Below are 24,307 nucleotides of genomic sequence, written 5' to 3' on the forward strand. Positions count from 1 at the left end.
ACACAAACACCTGGCCCATCTAGGAGTGGCACTGCAGTGTCAGGCAGGATGGCCCTTCCAAAAAATACTCCCCAAACAGCACATGACGCAAAGAAGAAAAAAAAGAGGCGCAATGAGGTAGCTGTGTGAGTAAGCTAAGCGACCCTAGTGGCCGACACAAACACCTGGCCCATCTAGGAGTGTCACTGCAGTGTCACGCAGGATGGCCCTTCCAAAAAATACTCCCCAAACAGCACATGACGCAAAGAAAAATGAAAGAAAAAAGAGGTGCAAGATGGAATTGTCCTTGGGCCCTCCCACCCACCCTTATGTTGTATAAACAGGACATGCACACTTTAACCAACCCATCATTTCAGCGACAGGGTCTGCCACACGACTGTGACTGAAATGACTGGTTGGTTTGGGCCCCCACCAAAAAAGAAGCAATCAATCTCTCCTTGCACATACTGGCTCTACAGAGGCAAGATGTCCACCTCATCATCATCGTCCGATTCATCACCCCTTTCACTGTGTACATCCCCCTCCTCACAGATTATTAATTCGTCCCCACTGGAATCCACCATCTCAGGTCCCCGTGTACTTTCTGGAGGCAATTGCTGCTGGTGAATGTCTCCATGGAGGAATTGATTATAATTCATTTTAATGAACATCATCTTCTCCACATTTTCTGGAAGTAACCTCATACGCCAATTACTGACAAGGTGAGCGGTGGCACTAAACACTCTTTCGGAGTACACACTGGAGGGAGGGCAACTTAGGTAGAATAAAGCCAGTTTGTGCAAGGGCCTCCAAATTGCCTCTTTTCCCTGCCAGTATACGTACAGACTGTCTGACGTGCCTACTTGGATGCGGCCACTCATTTAATCCTCCACCATTCTTTCAATGGTGAGAGAATCATATGCAGTGACAGTAGACGACATGTCAGTAATCGTTGACAGGTCCTTCAGTCCGGACCAGATGTCAGCATCAGCAGTCGCTCCAGACTGCCCTGCATCACCGCCAGCGGGTGGGCTCGGAATTCGTAGCCTTTTCCTCGCACCCCCAGTTGCGGGAGAATGTGAAGGAGGAGATGTTGAGAGGTCGCGTTCCGCTTGACTTGACAATTTTCTCACCAGCAGTTCTTTGAACCCCTGCAGACTTGTGTCTGCCGGAAAGAGAGATCCAACGTAGGTTTTAAATCTAGGATCGAGCACGGTGGCCAAAATGTAGTGCTCTGATTTCAACAGATTGACCACACATGAATCCTGGTTAAGCGAATGAAGGGCTCCATCCACAAGTCCCACATGCCTAACGGAATCGCTCTGTTTTAGCTCCTCCTTCAATGCCTCCAGCTTCTTCTGCAAAAGCCTGATGAGGGGAATGACCTGACCCAGGCTGGCAGTGTCTGAACTGACTTCACGTGTGGCAAGTTCAAAGGGCAGCAGAACCTTGCACAACGTTGAAATCATTCTCCACTGCGCTTGAGACAGGTGCATTCCACCTCCTTTGCCTATATCGTGGCCAGATGTATAGGCTTGAATGGCCTTTTGCTGCTCCTCCATCCTCTGAAGCATATAGAGGGTTGAATTCCACCTCGTTACCACCTCTTGCTTCAGATGATGGCAGGGCAGGTTCAGGTTTTTTTGGTGGTGCTCCAGTCTTCTGTACGCGGTGCCTGTATGCCGAAAGTGACCCGCAATTCGTCTGGCCACCGACAGCATCTCTTGCATGCCCCTGTCGTTTTTTAAATAATTCTGCACCACCAAATTCAAGGTATGTGCAAAACATGGGACGTGCTGGAATTTGCCCAGATGTAATGCACGCACAATATTGCTGGCGTTGTCCGATGCCACAAATCCCCAGGAGAGTCCACTTGGGGTAAGCCATTCTGCGATGATCTTCCTCAGTTGCCGTAAGAGGTTTTCAGCTGTGTGCGTATTCTGGAAGCGGTGATACAAAGCGTAGCCTGCCTAGGAACGAGTTGGCGTTTGCGAGATGCTGCTACTGGTGCCGCCGCTGCTGTTCTTGCAGCGGGAGGCAATACATCTACCCAGTGGGCTGTCACAGTCATGTAGTCCTGAGTCTGCCCTGCTCCACTTGTCCACATGTCCGTGGTTAAGTGGACATTGGGTACAACTGTATTTTTTAGGACACTGGTGAGTCTTTTTCTGACGTCCGTGTACATTCTCGGTATCGCCTGCCTAAAGAAGTGGAACCTAGATGGTATTTGGTAATGGGGGAACACTACCTCAAGAAATTGTCTAGTTCCCTGTGAACTAACGGCGGATACCGGACGCACGTCTAACACCAACATAGTTGTCAAGGTCTCAGTTATCCGCTTTGCAACAGGATGACTGCTGTGATATTTCATCTTCCTCGCAAAGGACTGTTGGACAGTCAATTGCTTACTGGAAGTAGTACAAGTGGTCTTCCGACTTCCCCTCTGGGATGACCATCGACTACCAGCAGCAACAACAGCGGTGCCAGCAGCAGTAGGCGTTACACTCAAGGATGCATCGGAGGAATCCCAGGCAGGAGAGGACTCGTCAGACTTGCCAGTGACATTGGCTTTCCTGGGTAAGGAGGAAGTTGACACTGAGGGAGTTGGTGGTGTGGTTTGCGCGAGCTTGGTTGCAAGAGGAAGGTATTTGCTGGTCAGTGGATTGCTTCCGCTGTCGCCCAAAGTTTTTGAACTTGTCACTGACTTATTATGAATGCGCTGCAGGTGACGTATAAGGGAGGATGTTCCGAGGTGGTTAACGTCCTTACCCCTACTTATTACAGCTTGACAAAGGCAACACACGGCTTGACACCTGTTGTCCGCATTTCTGTTGAAATACTTCCACACTGAAGAGCTGATTTTTTTGGTATTTTCACCAGGCATGTCAATGGCCATATTCCTCCCACGGACAACAGGTGTCTCCCCGGGTGCCTGACTTAAACAAACCACCTCACCATCAGAATCCTCCTTGTCAATTTCCTCCCCAGCGCCAGCAACACCCATATCCTCATCCTGGTGTACTTCAACACTGACATCTTCAATTTCACTATCAGGAACTGGACTGCGGGTGCTCCTTTCAACACTTGCAGGGGGCGTGCAAATGGTGGAAGGCGCAAGCTCTTCCCGTCCAGTGTTGGGAAGGTCAGGCATCGCAACCGACACAATTGGACTCTCCTTTGGGATTTGTGATTTCGAAGAATGCACAGTTCTTTGCTGTGCTTTTGCCGCAAGTCTTTTCTTTTTTCTAGCGAGAGGATGAGTGCTTCAATCCTCATGTGAAGCTGAACCACTAGCCATGAACATAGGCCAGGGCCTCAGCCGTTCCTTGCCACTCCATGTCGTAAATGGCATATTGGCAAGTTTACGCTTCTCCTCAGACGCTTTTAATTTTGATTTTTGGGTCATTTCTTTACTGATCTTTTGTGTTTTGGATTTTACATGCTCTGTACTATGACATTGGGCATCGGCCTTGGCAGACGACGTTGATGGCATTCCATCGTCTCGGCCATGACTAGTGGCAGCAGCTTCAGCACGAGTTGGAAGTGGATCTTGATCTTTCCCTATTTTTTTAACCTCCACATTTTTTTTCTCCATATTTTGCGCACAACTAAAAGCCACCACAGGTATACAATGTAGATGGATGGATAGTATACTATTATTACTTATACTTATGGACGACGAGTGACGACACAGAGGTAGGTACAGCCGTGGCCTACCGTACTGCTGCTTAGTGCTTATATATATAATATACTGTATAACGGACCTGGTGGACACTGTCAGCAGACTGCTAAACAAACTAGTATGAAGAAAGAAAAAAAAAACACCACAGGTATACAATGTAGATGGATGGATAGTATAGTATTACTTATACTTATGGACGACGAGTGCACTGACGACACAGAGGTAGGTACAGCCGTGGCCTACCGTACTGCTGCTTAGTGCTTATATATATATAATATACTGTATAACGGACCTGGTGGACACTGTCAGCAGACTGCTAAACAAACTAGTATGAAGAAAGAAAAAAAAAAACACCACAGGTATACAATGTAGATGGATGAATAGTATAGTATTACTTATACTTATGGACGACGAGTGCACTGACGACACAGAGGTAGGTACAGCCGTGGCCTACCGTACTGCTGCTTAGTGCTTATATATATAATATACTGTATAACGGACCTGGTGGACACTGTCAGCAGACTGCTAAACAAACTAGTATGAAGAAAGAAAAAAAAAACACCACAGGTATACAATGTAGATGGATGGATAGTATAGTATTACTTATACTTATGGACGACGAGTGCACTGACGAGACAGAGGTAGGTACAGCCGTGGCCTACCGTACTGCTGCTTTGTGCTTATATATATAATATACTGTATAACGGACCTGGTGGACACTGTCAGCAGACTGCTAAACAAACTAGTATGAAGAAAGAAAAAAAAAACACCACAGGTATACAATGTAGATGGATGAATAGTATAGTATTACTTATACTTATGGACGACGAGTGCACTGACGACACAGAGGTAGGTACAGCCGTGGCCTACCGTAGTGCTGCTTAGTGCTTATATATATAATATACTGTATAACGGACCTGGTGGACACTGTCAGCAGACTGCTAAACAAACTAGTATGAAGAAAGAAAAAAAAAACACCACAGGTATACAATGTAGATGGATGGATAGTATAGTATTACTTATACTTATGGACGACGAGTGCACTGACGACACAGAGGTAGGTACAGCCGTGGCCTACCGTACTGCTGCTTAGTGCTTATATATATAATATACTGTATAACGGACCTGGTGGACACTGTCAGCAGACTGCTAAACAAACTAGTATGAAGAAAGAAAAAAAAAAACACCACAGGTATACAATGTAGATGGATGGATAGTATAGTATTACTTATACTTATGGATGACGAGTGCACTGACGACACAGAGGTAGGTACAGCCGTGGCCTACCGTACTGCTGCTTAGTGCTTATATATATAATATACTGTATAACGGACCTGGTGGACACTGTCAGCAGACTGCTAAACAAACTAGTATGAAGAAAGAAAAAAAAAACACCACAGGTATACAATGTAGATGGATGGATAGTATAGTATTACTTATACTTATGGACGACGAGTGCACTGACGACACAGAGGTAGGTACAGCCGTGGCCTTACCGTACTGCTGCTTTAGTGCTTATATATATAATATACTGTATAACGGACCTGGTGGACACTGTCAGCAGACTGCTAAACAAACTAGTATGAAGAAAGAAAAAAAAAAAAACACCACAGGTATACAATGTAGATGGATGGATAGTATTTAATATTACTTATACTTATGGACGACGAGTGCACTGACGACACAGAGGTAGGTACAGCCGTGGCCTACCGTAGTGCTGCTTAGTGCTTATATATATAATATACTGTATAACGGACCTGGTGGACACTGTCAGCAGACTGCTAAACAAACTAGTATGAAGAAAGAAAAAAAAACACCACAGGTATACAATGTAGATGGATGGATAGTATAGTATTACTTATAATTATGGGCGACGAGTGCACTGACGACACAGAGGTAGGTACAGCCGTGGCCTACCGTACTGCTACTTAGTGCTTATATATATAATATACTGTATAACGGACCTGGTGGACACTGTCAGCAGACTGCTAAACAAACTAGCATGAAGAAAGAAAAAAAAACACCACAGTGTTTTTCAGGCAGACAAACGTATACTGGACTGGTGGTCACTGTCAGCAAAACTGTGCACTGTACTCCTGCTATAACTGCTCCCCAGTCCCCACAATTAGGCAGTGTGAGCAGTGCACTCAGCACAGATATATCATGCAGCAGTGCAGCACACTGAGTGAGCACAGATATGGTGGAGACTTTTTTTCAGGCAGAGAAACAAAGGATTAAACTAATCAAAACCCTGCACTGTACTCCCTAACAGCTGCTCCCCGTCCCCCCAATTATAACTAACTAAGTCACTCTGTGTTCTACTATAACGGAGAGGACGCCAGCCACGTCCTCTCCCTATCAATCTCAATGCACGTGTGAAAATGGCGGCGACACGCGGCTTCCTTATATAGAATCCGAGTCTCGCGAGAATCCGACAGCGGGATGATGACGTTCGGGCGCGCTCGGGTTAACCGAGCAAGGCGGGAAGATCCGAGTCGCTCGGACCCGTGTAAAAAAAAGGTGAAGTTCGGGCGGGTTCGGATTCCGAAGAACCGAACCCGCTCATCACTAAATTATGTATACAGTGTATACACACATGTACATACATTATATCTGTACATATGTAGAGGCATACATAAACACACATACAGTAGCACATACACACATCTTAAATACACACACACACACACACACACACACACACACACACACACACACACACACACACACACACACACACACACACACACACCATACATATACATAACATAACATTAATACACAGAGGCCCTCATTCCGAGTTGATCGGTCGCAAGGCGAATTTAGCAGAGTTACACACGCTAAGCCGCCGCCTACTGGGAGTGAATCTTAGCTTCTTAAAATTGCGACCGATGTATTCGCAATATTGCGATTACTAACTACTTAGCAGTTTCTGAGTAGCTCCAGACTTACTCTGCCTGTGCGATCATTTCAGTGCTTGTCGTTCCTGGTTGACGTCACAAACACACCCAGCATTCGCCCAGGCACTCCCACCGTTTCCCCGGCCACTCCTGCGTTTTTTCCGGAAACGGTAGCGTTTTCAGCCACACGCCCCTGAAACGCCGTGTTTCCGCCCAGTAACACCCATTTCCTGTCAATCACATTACGATCGCCGGAGCGAAGAAAAAGCCGTGAGTAAAAATACTTTCTTCATAGTAAAGTTACTTGGCGCAGTCGCAGTGCGAACTTTGCGCATGCGTACTAAGCGGATTTTCACTGCGATGCGATGAAAAAGAACGAGCGAACAACTCGGAATGAGGGCCAGAGTACATATAGTGACAGTGTGCCTCGCCCGGCCAGCATAATTTATTCCCCCTCCTCCCTTCTCCCCCCCGAACTCTCTGACACATACCTGGCTGCCGGACTCTGCCTCAGCCTACGTCTCCTTCACCACTACCCTGCGCCTCACTCGGATCTGCCTGACAGCCCCACGCACATGAACTGCGCTGCGCGCTGCAGCCAGCGGTGAGCCTCTCAGTGACAGTGTTCACGTGCGGAGGTAATACCGCTGCTGCCTGACAGCGGCGTTGATGGATCGGCGGCCAGGGGGGGTTTCCAGGTACTCGGAACCCCCCCCTGCGTGCGTATATGCAACACCATGTTGCACTGCAGGTGGGGCGAATGTAACAGAGAGATTTTGATTTGGGAGGCGTGTGTCCAAATGAAATCTAAATTGCAGTGTAAAAATAAAGCTGTCTAACATTTGTGGGTTACATGCAAAGCAGCTATTACCCTGCGCAAAAACAATATAAATGTATTTGCTCCCCTTGCAGTGCAACATGGTTTGTTCCAGGACAAATTTTTGCTTTGCTTTGCTTCCAAATCATAATGTTTATTAAATGGACCATATAAAGACATTCTTTAGCATACATTTTCCATATGTATGTAAAAGATAGCAGGTAGGCTAGTACTATATTGTACAACAGACAACTAATTTCAGAGTGTATATATTTATTGTTTTATATTTTCTGTTCTTATTGGGCATAACATAGAGTTGTTTTTCCTTACTCTACATGCGTACCAACTACGGGCCTAATTCAGATCTGATCGCAGCAGCAAATTTGTTAGCTAATGGGCAAAACCATGTGCACTGAAGGAAGGAGGGGGGGAGGGATATAACATGCGCAGAGAGAGTTAGAGTTGGGTAGGTTATTTTGTTTCTGTGCAGGGTAAACACTGCCTGCTTTATTTTTACACTGCAATTTAGATTTCAGTTTGAACACACCCCACCCAAATCTAACTCTCTCTGCAGTGCACGTTGTTTCTGCCCCCCTGCAGTGCACATGATTTTGCCCATTAGCTAACAAATTTGCTGCTGTGATCAGATCTTGGTGGTCATTCCGTGTTGTTCGCTCGCTAGCTGCTTTTAGCAGCATTGCAAACGCTAGGCCGCCGCCCTCTGGGAGTGTATCTTAGTTTAGCAGATTAGCGAACGAAAGAGTAGCAGAACTGCTACTAAATATTTTCATGCAGTTTCTGAGTAGCTCCAGACCTACTCCTAGATTGCGATCAGCTCAGTCCGTTTAGTTCCTGGTTTGACGTCACAAACACGCCCTGCGTTCGGCCAGCCACTCCCCAGTTTCTCCAGACACTCCCACGTTTTTGCCTGACACGCCTGCGTTTTTTAGCACACTCCCGGAAAACGCTCAGTTACCACCCAGAAACGCCCCTTTCCTGTCAATCACTCACCGATCAGCAGTGCGACTGAAAAGCGTTGCACGAACAACAGCAAAACTGCTAAGTTTTTAGTTAAATAACTAAGCACATGAGCGCTGTGTACCATGCGCATGCGCATTTAGCAACAAATCGCAGCATAGCGAAAATCGGCAATGAGCGAACAACTCGGAATGACCACCCTTATGTGCACTCATTCATCCATACACAAAATTTGTACAAAATGCTTGAACTGAAACACAATCAAACAAAAAGGAGACAATCTCATTGCAATAGCATTTTTTCGTAATGAAGATTTTTTTTTCAGTTTGCCAAGAATCTCTTTTTTTACATTTAAATTTATATTGCAGTATATGTATTTATTTGTTTTAGGATATATTTTTAGCTATCCCTGAAACCAACTCCCATAGCATAGAGATGTGACTACAGAGTTAGTCAATGGTAAAGTCACAATATAACACTGTAGTGAAGTCATATACAGTACATAAGACAAAATAAACAAATAAAATACAATTAAATAGAGACACAAATACAAATAGAAGTAAAGAGATTATAGAGATAATTATAAAGAGTATTTTATTGGCGTACACAGTGTATATTCTCTAATACACAAGTATATACACAGGCACACTCAGGGACGGACTGGGGCCGAAAATCGCCCCGGCATGTGCGTGCATGCGTGCGCCGAAAGCATATGAAAGAGGATCACGCGTTCTGAAAGGGGGCACGCGGACCCTTCCCAAGGTGGCGTGCCAAGAGTCAGGGGGGCGTGGACGGAGGCTGCGATGTGCCTGGCCTTCCCGGCTTTCTGTGTGACTGGACCAACCCACCAGCCAGATGGGCAGTCTGGCCCTGGACACACTCTAGGATACTATTAGCCAGTAGCAAATTAACCTACCAGTGTGTTTTTGGAGTGTCAGTGTGGGAGAAAACCAGAGTACCCAGGGGACACCCATGCACACACATGGAGAACATCCAAACTCCACAAAAATGTAGTCTTGATCATGTATTGAACTCATGACCCCAGTGCTGTGTACAGTGTTGGACAGGGGCATGAAGAGCCCACCGGGGGATACTGTTGTAGGGGCCCATGCTTAAAGGTGTGGCCAGCCACCACAGAGGTTTGGCTAACTGTTACAGAGTACATGTTCTGTTACCCTTGGTAAATATATAATAAACCATATTATTGTGAAGTATAATGTAACATAAGTATAATGCATAATTAAAGTGCACTAGGATAGAGTCTGGAACCTGTTCCCTAGAGGAGAAGTAGGGCCCACAGGCAGTGAGGCCCACCGTTGGTTTCCCCTGTGGGCCAGTCCGACCCTGGCTGTGTAGCAGTAATGCTAACATTGTGCTGCACGTAATACATCTCAAATTAGAGGTCTATTTACTAAGCATTGGATGGAGATAAAGTCTACGAAGATAAAGTAATTTTACCAGCCAATCCGCTCCTAACTGACATGTTACAGGCTGGATTTGAAAAATGACAGTTAGGAGCTGGTTGGCTGGTACTTTATCTCCATCCAAGGCTTAGTAAATAGACCCCTAAATCCCTTGATGGTCGGATAATGCTGTAAACATGCACTCCCACCCTGGGCTGACTCCTCTTTACCTCCATTCAAGTTCTACACTGCTGGTGCCCAAGACAGGCCCAAAATCTAGGCACACCCCTGGGCACAATTATATAAAAATTAGAGATGAGCGCCGGAAATTTTTCGGGTTTTGTGTTTTGGTTTTGGGTTCGGTTCCGCGGCCGTGTTTTGGGTTCGACCGCATTTTGGCAAAACCTCACCGAATTTTTTTTGTCGGATTCGGGTGTGTTTTGGATTCGGGTGTTTTTTTTAAAAAAACCCTAAAAAACAGCTTAAATCATAGAATTTGGGGGTCATTTTGATCCCAAAGTATTATTAACCTCAAAAACCATAATTTCCACTCATTTTCAGTCTATTCTGAATACCTCACACCTCACAATATTATTTTTAGTCCTAAAATTTGCACCGAGGTCGCTGTGTGAGTAAGATAAGCGACCCTAGTGGCCGACACAAACACCGGGCCCATCTAGGAGTGGCACTGCAGTGTCACGCAGGATGTCCCTTCCAAAAAACCCTTTCCAAACAGCACATGACGCAAAGAAAAAAAGAGGCGCAATGAGGTAGGTGTGTGAGTAAGATAAGCGACCCTAGTGGCCGACACAAACACCGGGCCCATCTAGGAGTGGCACTGCAGTGTCACGCAGGATGTCCCTTCCAAAAAACCCTCCCCAAACAGCACATGACGCAAAGAAAAAAAGAGGCGCAATGAGGTAGCTGACTGTGTGAGTAAGATAAGCGACCCTAGTGGCCGACACAAACACCGGGCCCATCTAGGAGTGGCACTGCAGTGTCACGCAGGATGTCCCTTCCAAAAAACCCTCCCCAAACAGCACATGACGCAAAGAAAAAAAGAGGCGCAATGAGGTAGCTGTGTGAGTAAGATAAGCGACCCTAGTGGCCGACACAAACACCGGGCCCATCTAGGAGTGGCACTGCAGTGTCACGCAGGATGGCCCTTCCAAAAAACCCTCCCCAAACAGCACATGACGCAAAGAAAAATAAAAGAAAAAAGAGGTGCAAGATGGAATTGTCCTTGGGCCCTCCCACCCACCCTTATGTTGTATAAACAAAACAGGACATGCACACTTTAACCAACCCATCATTTCAGTGACAGGGTCTGCCACACGACTGTGACTGATATGACGGGTTGGTTTGGACCCCCCCAAAAAAAGAAGCAATTAATCTCTCCTTGCACAAACTGGCTCTACAGAGGCAAGATGTCCACCTCATCATCATCCTCCGATATATCACCGTGTACATCCCTCTCCTCACAGATTATCAATTCGTCCCCACTGGAATCCACCATCTCAGCTCCCTGTGTACTTTGTGGAGGCAATTGCTGCTGGTCAATGTCTCCGCGGAGGAATTGATTATAATTAATTTTAATGAACATCATCTTCTCCACATTTTCTGGATGTAACCTCGTACGCCGATTGCTGACAAGGTGAGCGGCGGCACTAAACACTCTTTCGGAGTACACACTTGTGGGAGGGCAACTTAGGTAGAATAAAGCCAGTTTGTGCAAGGGCCTCCAAATTGCCTCTTTTTCCTGCCAGTATAAGTACGGACTGTGTGACGTGCCTACTTGGATGCGGTCACTCATATAATCCTCCACCATTCTTTCAATGTTGAGAGAATCATATGCAGTGACAGTAGACGACATGTCCGTAATCGTTGTCAGGTCCTTCAGTCCGGACCAGATGTCAGCATCAGCAGTCGCTCCAGACTGCCCTGCATCACCGCCAGCGGGTGGGCTCGGAATTCTGAGCCTTTTCCTCGCACCCCCAGTTGCGGGAGAATGTGAAGGAGGAGATGTTGACAGGTCGCGTTCCGCTTGACTTGACAATTTTCTCACCAGCAGTTCTTTCAACCCCAGCAGACTTGTGTCTGCCGGAAAGAGAGATCCAAGGTAGGCTTTAAATCTAGGATCGAGCACGGTGGCCAAAATGTAGTGCTCTGATTTCAACAGATTGACCACCCGTGAATCCTTGTTAAGCGAATTAAGGGCTCCATCCACAAGTCCCACATGCCTAGCGGAATCGCTCCGTGTTAGCTCCTCCTTCAATGTCTCCAGCTTCTTCTGCAAAAGCCTGATGAGGGGAATGACCTGACTCAGGCTGGCAGTGTCTGAACTGACTTCACGTGTGGCAAGTTCAAAGGGCATCAGAACCTTGCACAACGTTGAAATCATTCTCCACTGCGCTTGAGACAGGTGCATTCCACCTCCTATATCGTGCTCAATTGTATAGGTTTGAATGGCCTTTTGCTGCTCCTCCAACCTCTGAAGCATATAGAGGGTTGAATTCCACCTCGTTACCACTTCTTGCTTCAGATGATGGCAGGGCAGGTTCAGTAGTTTTTGGTGGTGCTCCAGTCTTCTGTACGTGGTGCCTGTACGCCAAAAGTGTCCCGCAATTCTTCTGGCCACCGACAGCATCTCTTGCACGCCCCTGTCGTTTTTAAAAAAATTCTGCACCACCAAATTCAAGGTATGTGCAAAACATGGGACGTGCTGGAATTTGCCCATATTTAATGCACACACAATATTGCTGGCGTTGTCCGATGCCACAAATCCACAGGAGAGTCCAATTGGGGTAAGCCATTCCGCGATGATCTTCCTCAGTTGCCGTAAGAGGTTTTCAGCTGTGTGCGTATTCTGGAAACCGGTGATACAAAGCGTAGCCTGCCTAGGAAAGAGTTGGCGTTTGCGAGATGCTGCTACTGGTGCCGCCGCTGCTGTTCTAGCGGCGGGAGTCCATACATCTACCCAGTGGGCTGTCACAGTCATATAGTCCTGACCCTGCCCTGCTCCACTTGTCCACATGTCCGTGGTTAAGTGGACATTGGGTACAACTGCATTTTTTAGGACACTGGTGAGTCTTTTTCTGACGTCCGTGTACATTCTCGGTATCGCCTGCCTAGAGAAGTGGAACCTAGATGGTATTTGGTAACGGGGGCACACTGCCTCAATAAATTGTCTAGTTCCCTGTGAACTAACGGCGGATACCGGACGCACGTCTAACACCAACATAGTTGTCAAGGCCTCAGTTATCCGCTTTGCAGCAGGATGACTGCTGTGATATTTCATCTTCCTCGCAAAGGACTGTTGAACAGTCAATTGCTTACTGGAAGTAGTACAAGTGGGCTTACGACTTCCCCTCTGGGATGACCATCGACTCCCAGCAGCAACAACAGCAGCGCCAGCAGCAGTAGGCATTACACGCAAGGATGCATCGGAGGAATCCCAGGCAGGAGAGGAATCATCAGAATTGCCAGTGACATGGCCTGCAGGACTATTGGCATTCCTGGGGAAGGAGGAAATTGACACTGAGGGAGTTGGTGGGGTGGTTTGCGTGAGCTTGGTTACAAGAGGAAGGGATTTACTGGTCAGTGGACTGCTTCCGCTGTCGGCCAAAGTTTTTGAACTTGTCACTGACTTATTATGAATGCGCTGCAGGTGACGTATAAGGGAGGATGTTCCGAGGTGGTTAACGTCCTTACCCCTACTTATTACAGCTTGACAAAGGGAACACACGGCTTGACAAATGTTGTCCGCATTTCTGGTGAAATACTTCCACATCGAAGAGCTGATTTTTTTGGTATTTTCACCAGGCATGTCAACGGCCATATTCCTCCCACGGACAACAGGTGTCTCCCCGGGTGCCTGACTTAAACAAACCACCTCACCATCAGAATCCTCCTTGTCAATTTCCTCCCCAGCGCCAGCAACACCCATATCCTCCTCATCCTGGTGTACTTCAACACTGACATCTTCAATCTGACTATCAGGAACTGGACTGCGGGTGCTCCTTCCAGCACTTGCAGGGGGCGTGCAAATGGTGGAAGGCGCATGCTCTTCACGTCCAGTGTTGGGAAGGTCAGGCATCGCAACCGACACAATTGGACTCTCCTTGTGGATTTGGGATTTCGAAGAACGCACAGTTCTTTGCGGTGCTTTTGCCAGCTTGAGTCTTTTCAGTTTTCTAGCGAGAGGCTGAGTGCTTCCATCCTCATGTGAAGCTGAACCACTAGCCATGAACATAGGCCAGGGCCTCAGCCGTTCCTTGCCACTCCGTGTGGTAAATGGCATATTGGCAAGTTTACGCTTCTCCTCCGACAATTTTATTTTAGGTTTTGGAGTCCTTTTTTACTGATATTTGGTGTTTTGGATTTGACATGCTCTGTACTATGACATTGGGCATCGGCCTTGGCAGACGACGTTGCTGGCATTTCATCGTCTCGGCCATGACTAGTGGCAGCAGCTTCAGCACGAGGTGGAAGTGGATCTTGATCTTTCCCTAATTTTGGAACCTCAACATTTTTGTTCTCCATATTTTAATAGGCACAACTAAAAGGCACCTCAGGTAAACAATGAAGATGGATGGATACTAGTATACAATTATGGACGGACTGCCGAGTGCCGACACAGAGGTAGCTACAGCCGTGGACTACCGTACTGTGTCTGCTGCTAATATAGACTGGTTGATAAAGAGATGTAGTATGTATGTATAAAGAAGAAAGAAAAAAAAACCACGGGTAGGTGGTATACAATTATGGACGGACTGCCGAGTGCCGACACAGAGGTAGCTACAGCCGTGGATTACCGTACTGTACTGTCTGCTGCTAATATAGACTGGTTGATAATGAGATGTAGTATGTATGTATAAAGAAGAAAGAAAAAAAAACCACGGGTAGGTGGTATACAATTATGGACGGACTGCCGAGTGCCGACACAGAGGTAGCTACAGCCGTGGACTACCGTACTGTACTGTGTCTGCTGCTAATATAAACTGGATGATAATGAGATGTAGTATGTATAAAGAAGAAAAAAAAAAACACGGGTAGGTGGTATACAATTATGGACGGACTGCCGAGTGCCGACACAGAGGTAGCTACAGCCGTGGACTACCGTACTGTACTGTGTCTGCTGCTAATATAGACTGGATGATAATGAGATGTAGTATGTATAAAGAAGAAAGAAAAAAAAACCACGGGTAGGTGGTATACAATTATGGATGGACTGCCGAGTGCCGACACAGAGGTAGCTACAGCCGTGGACTACCGTACTGTACTGTGTCTGCTGCTAATATAGACTGGATGATAATGAGATGTAGTATGTATAAAGAAGAAAGAAAAAAAAACCACGGGTAGGTGGTATACAATTATGGATGGACTGCCGAGTGCCGACACAGAGGTAGCTACAGCCGTGGACTACCGTACTGTACTGTGTCTGCTGCTAATATAGACTGGATGATAATGAGATGTAGTATGTATAAAGAAGAAAGAAAAAAAAACCACGGGTAGGTGGTATACAATTATGGACGGACTGCCGAGTGCCGACACAGAGGTAGCTACAGCCGTGGACTACCGTACTGTACTGTGTCTGCTGCTAATATAGACTGGTTGATAATGAGATGTAGTATGTATAAAGAAGAAAGAAAAAAAAACCACGGGTAGGTGGTATACAATTATGGATGGACTGCCGAGTGCCGACACAGAGGTAGCTACAGCCGTGGACTACCGTACTGTACTGTGTCTGCTGCTAATATAGACTGGATGATAATGAGATGTAGTATGTATAAAGAAGAAAAAAAAAACACGGGTAGGTGGTATACAATTATGGACGGACTGCCGAGTGCCGACACAGAGGTAGCTACAGCCGTGGACTACCGTACTGTACTGTGTCTGCTGCTAATATAGACTGGATGATAATGAGATGTAGTATGTATAAAGAAGAAAAAAAAAAACCACGGGTAGGTGGTATACAATTATGGATGGACTGCCGAGTGCCGACACAGAGGTAGCTACAGCCGTGGACTACCGTACTGTACTGTGTCTGCTGCTAATATAGACTGGATGATAATGATATGTAGTATGTATAAAGAAGAAAAAAAAACCACGGGTAGGTGGTATACAATTATGGACGGACTGCCGAGTGCCGACACAGAGGTAGCTACAGCCGTGGATTACCGTACTGTACTGTGTCTGCTGCTAATATAGACTGGATGATAATGAGATGTAGTATGTATAAAGAAGAAAGAAAAAAAAACCACGGGTAGGTGGTATACAATTATGGATGGACTGCCGAGTGCTGACACAGAGGTAGCTACAGCCGTGGACTACCGTACTGTACTGTGTCTGCTGCTAATATAGACTGGATGATAATGAGATGTAGTATGTATAAAGAAGAAAAAAAAAACCACGGGTAGGTGGTATACAATTATGGATGGACTGCCGAGTGCCGACACAGAGGTAGCTACAGCCGTGGACTACCGTACTGTACTGTGTCTGCTGCTAATATAGACTGGATGATAATGAGATGTAGTATGTATAAAGAAGAAAGAAAAAAAAACCACGGGTAGGTGGTATACAATTATGGATGGACTGCCGAGTGCCGACACAGAGGTAGCTACAGCCGTGAACTACCGTACTGTGTCTGCTGCGACTGGATGATAAATAATGATATAAAAAATATATATATATCACTACTGCAGCCGGACAGGTATATATTATATAATGACGGACCTGCTGGACACTGTCTGTCAGCAGAATGAGTTTTTTATAGAATAAAAAAACACCACACAAGTCACACGACGAGTGTTTAACTTTTTCAGGCAATCACAATATAGTATACTATACTGGTGGTCAGTGTGGTCAGGTCACTGGTCAGTCACACTGGCAGTGGCACTCCTGCAGCAAAAGTGTGCACTGTTTAATTTTAATAATATGTACTCCTGGCTCCTGCTATAACCTATAACTGCTCCCCAGTCTCCCCCACAATTAAGCTGTGTGAGCACAGTCAGATATTATACATAGATGATGCAGCACACTGGGCTGAGCACAGATATGGTATGTGACTGAGTCACTGTGTATCGTTTTTTTCAGGCAGAGAACGGATTATATTAAATAAAACTGCACTGGTGGTCACTGGTCAGTGGTCAGTCACTAGTAAACTCTGCACTCTCTAGTACTCCTAAGCTCCAGTAAATCAAGTGTCTCTGTCTCAATCTCACTCTCTCTCTTCTAATCTAAATGGAGAGGACGCCAGCCACGTCCTCTCCCTATCAATCTCAATGCACGTGTGAAAATGGCGGCGACGCGCGGCTCCTTATATAGAATCCGAGTCTCGCGATAGAATCCGAGCCTCGCGAGAATCCGACAGCGTCATGATGACGTTCGGGCGCGCTTGGGTTAACCGAGCAAGGCGGGAAGATCCGAGTCGCTCGGATCCGTGTAAAAAAAGCTGAAGTTCGGGCGGGTTCGGATTCCGAGGAACCGAACCCGCTCATCTCTAATAAAAATGTGTTTGTGTGTGTGTGTGTCTGTGTGTGTATGTGTGTGTGTGTGTGTGTGTGTGTGTGTGTGTGTGTGTGTGCGGGGGGGGGGGCACATGGCAAAGCAATATTGATTGAGAGGGATATGCAATCAGCACTCTAGAGAGACTGACCTCACGCACAGATAGACAAGGATATAAATTATTTTGTATATTTCCTACTGTGGGTCTTGGTATTGGTTAAATTTCTGAGGCATGTGCTTTTTGTTGTTGTTTTTAGCAGATGACGTCAAAGAGGGGGAGAACTGAAGTATATGTGACCTGCCTCGCAAATGTGAGTGCTGACATAGAAAGTAATTACTTGTGCAGGACCATGTTTAGAGCACAGGATATAATATTGTTTAGCAAGTGGTTTCCTTGGTTACTGCTTTTTTGAGCTTGGGTGGTGCAACTTTTCTCCAAGTTATTGTCTCTGCAATAATGCATATAACTGGTCTAGAAATTCTAGCTGTCTTTTGAAATGCACACAAAACTCATATTTTATTTATTTCACAAGATAATGATCTATGGCTGCAGATAATTAAGTATAAATGGTTGATAAAAAGCAAATGTATTATTTTGCAATAAAACAAAAATGTTTTTGTACATTTTTTTATGATTCTAAAGCGTGTTGAACAAAGAATTAAACAATATACAATCTCATGATAATTAAATCAGTAAAAGACAGAGATCATGAATAGCATGCACAAGCAGGAAATTAACTTTACAAAAATTAGGTAGATAAGAAATAAAGATCACAAAGCAGAGCATAGAGGACATATATTGAGAAGAATAGCAGTTCCATGTAGACCATGGGACGTCCAACACAAATATAAGAGGATCATTATCAACTAGTCGCAGTGAATACCATAAGGTGGAGGAAAAGCACTGGAGGAGCAGCCATTATGTCTGCAATAGGGGTATGGCTATTTAACTTTCCTAGACATTAAAACATTTGGTAACTCTAGATTCGAAGCCTCCAGCCAATCGATCATAAATTAAATATTTTTTCCTTAAAGAGAGACATGGGAGGCATACCCGGTTGAATCCATATCTGCAATTTGGACATTTTAGTGGCTCCACTTAAAGCAAGAAGGATTTTCCGACAGCAAAGAGACACCCACTGGCCCTGAGGCAGAATCCCCATTATGGCCCATTCGGGAGTATAGGGTAAACAATAACCAAGTGCTCCAGAGCAAACTTTCGGACACACAGCCAGGAATCTCCTACTAGTGGGCAAGGACATCTATAGTAGGGGAGAGAACCCTGAAAAATCCTCGGTGTAGGCTAATATGTGTCCTATGCTAAACATTTAAAATGGTTCCCTATAAGAGCTTGCAGGGAGGAGGTGACAAGAGTCAACTAGATCTTTAAGCAGGATGATGTCAATGGTCAGGCAGGGCTGAATGGATGCTGGTGTAGTCTAGTGTGCAGTGTCGGACTGTGGCATGAAGGGCCCACCGTGGGCAGGAGGGAGGATCTTGGTGTAGTTTCTACAGAAACAAACCAAACACCCATGTTCATCCATGTTCCTGCTCTATAAGGTGTAACAATGTATAATATAAGTGCACAGTCTGGAACCTGACATTAGAGGAAGGGTTGGGGCCCACGGGCAGTCCCCCCCGTACCCCTATGGGCCAGTCCAACCCTGCTAGTGTGTCATGCAGAAAAGTGTGATGAAGAAATGGGATCCGGTCTGAAGATCGACAGTGTCTAGGTCGACAATGTTTAGGTCGACCACTATAGGTCGACAGTCACTAGGTCGACATGGATGGAAGGTCGACAGGGTTTCTAGGTCGACATGTGCTAGGTCGACAGGTCTAAAGGTCGACATGAGTTTTTCACATTTTTATTTTTATTTTGGATTTTTTCATACTTAACGGTCCACGTGGACTACGATTGGAACGGTAAAGTGTGCCGAGCGAAGCGAAGGCACCATGCCCGAAGCATGGCGAGCGAAGCGAGCCATGCGAGGGGATGCGGTGCACTAATTTGGGATCCCGGTCACTTTACGAAGAAAACGACACACAAAAAAAAAATCCTCATGTCAACCTTTAGACCTGTCGACCTAGCACATGTCGACCTAGAAACCCTGTCGACCTTCCATCCATGTCGACCTAGTGACTGTCAACCTATAGTGGTCGACCTAAACATTGTCGACCTAGATACTGTCGATAAAAGGAACCACACCCGAAGAAATAGCTTTGTACCCAGGTATAGGTCAGGACAGAATCTATGGGATTGTCCCAATCCAAATTAGAGAAATTCCGAATAACTTGGTTAATATAGTGAAAGTATAATATAGTGGTTAATACAGCCTGAAAGTATGCAAAGGGATAGTCTGAAAGCCAAATCAATGTGTAGTCTGAAAGCCATAAAGAGACTGTGTCTGCATTGTGTGGACTGGCTGCATTACATGAGATCTAACAAGTGTTCTCATGAATTAAGATGGACACACACCTGGCCGATCCGCAACCTACGTATCTGACGATTGTTAAGTGTATACACATTTACCAATCAACCGCCCAATGTGTCATGCCTGACATCAAAACAGGGCAGGCCCAATTGATGTCAGTCACTGACAGTCCCTGTAGCAAGTATACGCCAACCGCCCGTACACACAACCAGATGCGCAGATATATCTGTAGACCACTGGCTGTGCTGCAGGGCTGACGCAATTTGTCTGTGAAAGCCGTCGTTCACAGACATATTGGGGGCTACACACCCACCAACGGGCGCGTGATAGATCGGCCAATATATTACTCATTGTGTACCCAGCTTTACTTTGTAACATTAGCTTTGTTAAGGAGTAGGTGCAGTCTGAAAGCCACAGAGATGGAATTTGTTCCTGAATGAAATGGCTGGATGGCAAAATTAATTTAGAGAGTAAAAGGGTTGGCTTGACAGATTACAAGTGTTCTGTATATACAGCTGATTAATAAATACTGACTTTATCAGATCCTTCTCCTGTGCTCAGATAATGTATACATATAATACAATTGTAAGGGTTGTGTCTGTACATACAGTACTGAAGCAATTTTTGTTTACAGATTTACTAGGAACTGTTTCTGAACTATGGAGATGAAAAAAAAATTCTAATTTTTGTCTGTCTGTTTGCGTGTCTGGCTGTTCATTCCGGCATCATGCAAAAATCACTGGATGAATTTGGATAGTGTTTTCACTATTGTATAGCTTAGTGATCTAGAATGAAACTGAGGTATTTATGATCTCGATGTAACATCAGGGAGAGGATCAATAAAAGAAAAACCAGAGGCTTCACACTCTGCGAACTGAAAGTTGGTGTTCTGATCATGCATTTGCGGAACTTGATTCCGCCCAAGTTATGCAACAGAACCCGACTTAAAGTGACTGCTCTGCAGAATAACCTTATTGAACCAGAGATTGTTTATGCCACATTTACCCTTTACCCCCAATAATTTCCTTTTTTTAGTTCAAGTGCCTGCAATTTCCTGTAAGCGTCTGCTTCACTGTGATGATCAACAAGTTGTAGGGGCAAATGCTCAGGGCTGCAGGTGTAGATCTCAGGACCAGCTTCTTCTCCCATGGGCAGCTTTACGTGGCTTGCTCACGAGTTAGTAGCCCCAAGTATCTCTAAAGGCAAAACTGCAAATATTGTTTACAAAGACATTTTGTGATCAATGGACCCTAATTAGGTTCAGCTGCAGATTCTGTTAAAAAGCAGAAATTCTGTAGCATGCTGGGGGACCGCCCAGCGCAGGGCAAGGCCGCACAACATACTAATTGGCAGCAAGCGTTGTGATCACAAAACAATTGCGATCGCATTTTTGAGCCCAGAATTAATGACAACCCCCGTCATACGCATCTCAGTTGCGTATGCAGTAGGCTCGCAGCCATTTTCTTCATTGGAGTGGCTGCGTGTGACGCCACGCAGCCACCCCCAAAAAGGTCCGGCCAATGCAGTTGGTCCCCAACAACAGTGAAACGCTGCCCTCTCAGATGGCTGCCACTGTCAATCATAGTGTGATCGCATCCTTCAGGGATGCGATCACACTGTGAATGAGAACGCATGTGCTGTGCGGCCGCAGCATATACACCGTTTGCAGAAAATCGCTTGTTTGCAGTTTTCTGTAAGTAGTGATGCGAGCTGAATAACCACTGTGCACAATATTAAATATACATCACAATTAGAGATGTGCACTTGAAATTTTTCGGGTTTTGTGTTTTGGTTTTGGGTTCGGTTCCGCGGCCGTGTTTTGGGTTCGACCGCGTTTTGGCAAAACCTCACCGAATTTTTTTTGTCGGATTCGGGTGTGTTTTGGATTCGGGTGTTTTTTTCAAAAAACACTAAAAACCAGCTTAAATCATAGAATTTGGGGGTCATTTTGATCCCAAAGTATTATTAACCTCAAAAACCATAATTTCCACTCATTTTCAGTCTATTCTGAACACCTCACACCTCACAATATTATTTTTAGTCCTAAAATTTGCACCGAGGTCGCTGGATGACTAAGCTAAGCGACCCTAGTGGCCGACACAAACACCTGGCCCATCTAGGAGTGGCACTGCAGTGTCACGCAGGATGGCCCTTCCAAAAAACACTCCCCAAACAGCACATGACGCAAAGAAAAAAAGAGGCGCAATGAGGTAGCTGTGTGAGTAAGCTAAGCGACCCTAGTGGCCGACACAAACACCTGGCCCATCTAGGAGTGGCACTGCAGTGTCACGCAGGATGGCCCTTCCAAAAAACACTCCCCAAACAGCACATGACGCAAAGAAAAAAAGAGGCGCAATGAGGTAGCTGTGTGAGTAAGCTAAGCGACCCTAGTGGCCGACACAAACACCTGGCCCATCTAGGAGTGGCACTGCAGTGTCACGCAGGATGGCCCTTCCAAAAAACACTCCCCAAACAGCACATGACGCAAAGAAAAAAAGAGGCGCAATGAGGTAGCTGTGTGAGTAAGCTAAACGACCCTAGTGGCCGACACAAACACCTGGCCCATCTAGGAGTGGCACTGCAGTGTCACGCAGGATGGCCCTTCCAAAAAACACTCCCCAAACAGCACATGACGCAAAGAAAAAAAGAGGCGCAATGAGGTAGCTGTGTGAGTAAGCTAAGCGACCCTAGTGGCCGACACAAACACCTGGCCCATCTAGGAGTGGCACTGCAGTGTCACGCAGGATGGCCCTTCCAAAAAACACTCCCCAAACAGCACATGACGCAAAGAAAAAAAGAGGCGCAATGAGGTAGCTGTGTGAGTAAGCTAAGCGACCCTAGTGGCCGACACAAACACCTGGCCCATCTAGGAGTGGCACTGCAGTGTCACGCAGGATGGCCCTTCCAAAAAACACTCCCCAAACAGCACATGACGCAAAGAAAAAAAGAGGCGCAATGAGGTAGCTGTGTGAGTAAGCTAAGCGACCCTAGTGGCCGACACAAACACCTGGCCCATCTAGGAGTGGCACTGCAGTGTCACGCAGGATGGCCCTTCCAAAAAACACTCCCCAAACAGCACATGACGCAAAGAAAAAAAGAGGCGCAATGAGGTAGCTGTGTGAGTAAGCTAAGCGACCCTAGTGGCCGACACAAACACCTGGCCCATCTAGGAGTGTCACTGCAGTGTCACGCAGGATGGCCCTTCTAAAAAACACTCCCCAAACAGCACATGACGCAAAGAAAAAAAGAGGCGCAATGAGGTAGCTGTGTGAGTAAGCTAAGCGACCCTAGTGGCCGACACAAACACCTGGCCCATCTAGGAGTGGCACTGCAGTGTCACGCAGGATGGCCCTTCCAAAAAACACTCCCCAAACAGCACATGACGCAAAGAAAAAAAGAGGCGCAATGAGGTAGCTGTGTGAGTAAGCTAAGCGACCCTAGTGGCCGACACAAACACCTGGACCATCTAGGAGTGGCACTGCAGTGTCACGCAGGATGGCCCTTCAAAAAAATACTCCCCAAACAGCACATGACGCAAAGAAAAATGAAAGAAAAAAGAGGTGCAAGATGGAATTGTCCTTGGGCCCTCCCACCCACCCTTATGTTGTATAAACAGGACATGCACACTTTAACCAACCCATCATTTCAGTGACAGGGTCTGCCACACGACTGTGACTGAAATGACGGGTTGGTTTGGACCCCCACCAAAAAAGAAGCAATTAATCTCTCCTTGCACAAATTGGCTCTACAGAGGCAAGATGTCCACCTCATCATCATCCTCCGATATATCACCGTGTACATCCCCCTCCTCACAGATTATCAATTCGTCCCCACTGGAATCCACCATATCAGCTCCCTGTGTACTTTGTGGAGGCAAATGCTGCTGGTCAATGTCTCCACGGAGGAATTGATTATAATTCATTTTAATGAACATCATCTTCTCCACATTTTCTGGAAGTAACCTCGTACGCCGATTGCTGACAAGGTGAGCGGCGGCACTAAACACTCTTTTGGAGTACACACTTGTGGGAGGGCAACTTAGGTAGAATAAAGCCAGTTTGTGCAAGGGACTCCAAATTGCCTCTTTTTCCTGCCAGTATAAGTACGGACTGTCTGACGTGCCTACTTGGATGCGGTCACTCATATAATCCTCCACCATTCTTTCAATGAGGAGAGAATCATATGCAGTGACAGTAGACGACATGTCCGTAATCGTTGTCAGGTCCATCAGTCCGGACCAGATGTCAGCATCAGCAGTCGCTCCAGACTGCCCTGCATCACCGCCAGCGGGTGGGCTCGGAATTCTGAGCCTTTTCCTCGCACCCCCAGTTGCGGGAGAATGTGAAGGAGGAGATGTTGACAGGTCGCGTTCCGCTTGACTTGACAATTTTCTCACCAGCAGGTCTTTGAACCCCAGCAGACTTGTGTGTGCCGGAAAGAGAGATCCAAGGTAGGTTTTAAATCTAGGATCGAGCACGGTGGCCAAAATGTAGTGCTCTGATTTCAACAGATTGACCACCCGTGAATCCTTGTTAAGCGAATTAAGGGCTCCATCCACAAGTCCCACATGCCTAGCGGAATCGCTCTGTGTTAGCTCCTCCTTCAATGTC

At 46.1% G+C, this 24,307-nt stretch overlaps 1 long non-coding RNA gene across 1 annotated transcript in view; it reads left to right on the forward strand.

The window, feature by feature from the left end:
* The window catches only part of LOC135032870 (uncharacterized), a 146,116-nt gene that overhangs the window by 59,580 nt on the left and 62,229 nt on the right, over positions 1-24,307 (forward strand). Inside the window, exon 2 of the long non-coding RNA XR_010228753.1 lies at positions 17,523-17,576. This is a non-coding gene — a long non-coding RNA (uncharacterized LOC135032870). The remainder of the gene's footprint in view (positions 1-17,522; positions 17,577-24,307) is intronic.

This window comes from Pseudophryne corroboree, chromosome 1 (assembly GCF_028390025.1).
Source record: "Pseudophryne corroboree isolate aPseCor3 chromosome 1, aPseCor3.hap2, whole genome shotgun sequence".
NCBI classification, from domain to species: domain Eukaryota; kingdom Metazoa; phylum Chordata; class Amphibia; order Anura; family Myobatrachidae; genus Pseudophryne; species Pseudophryne corroboree.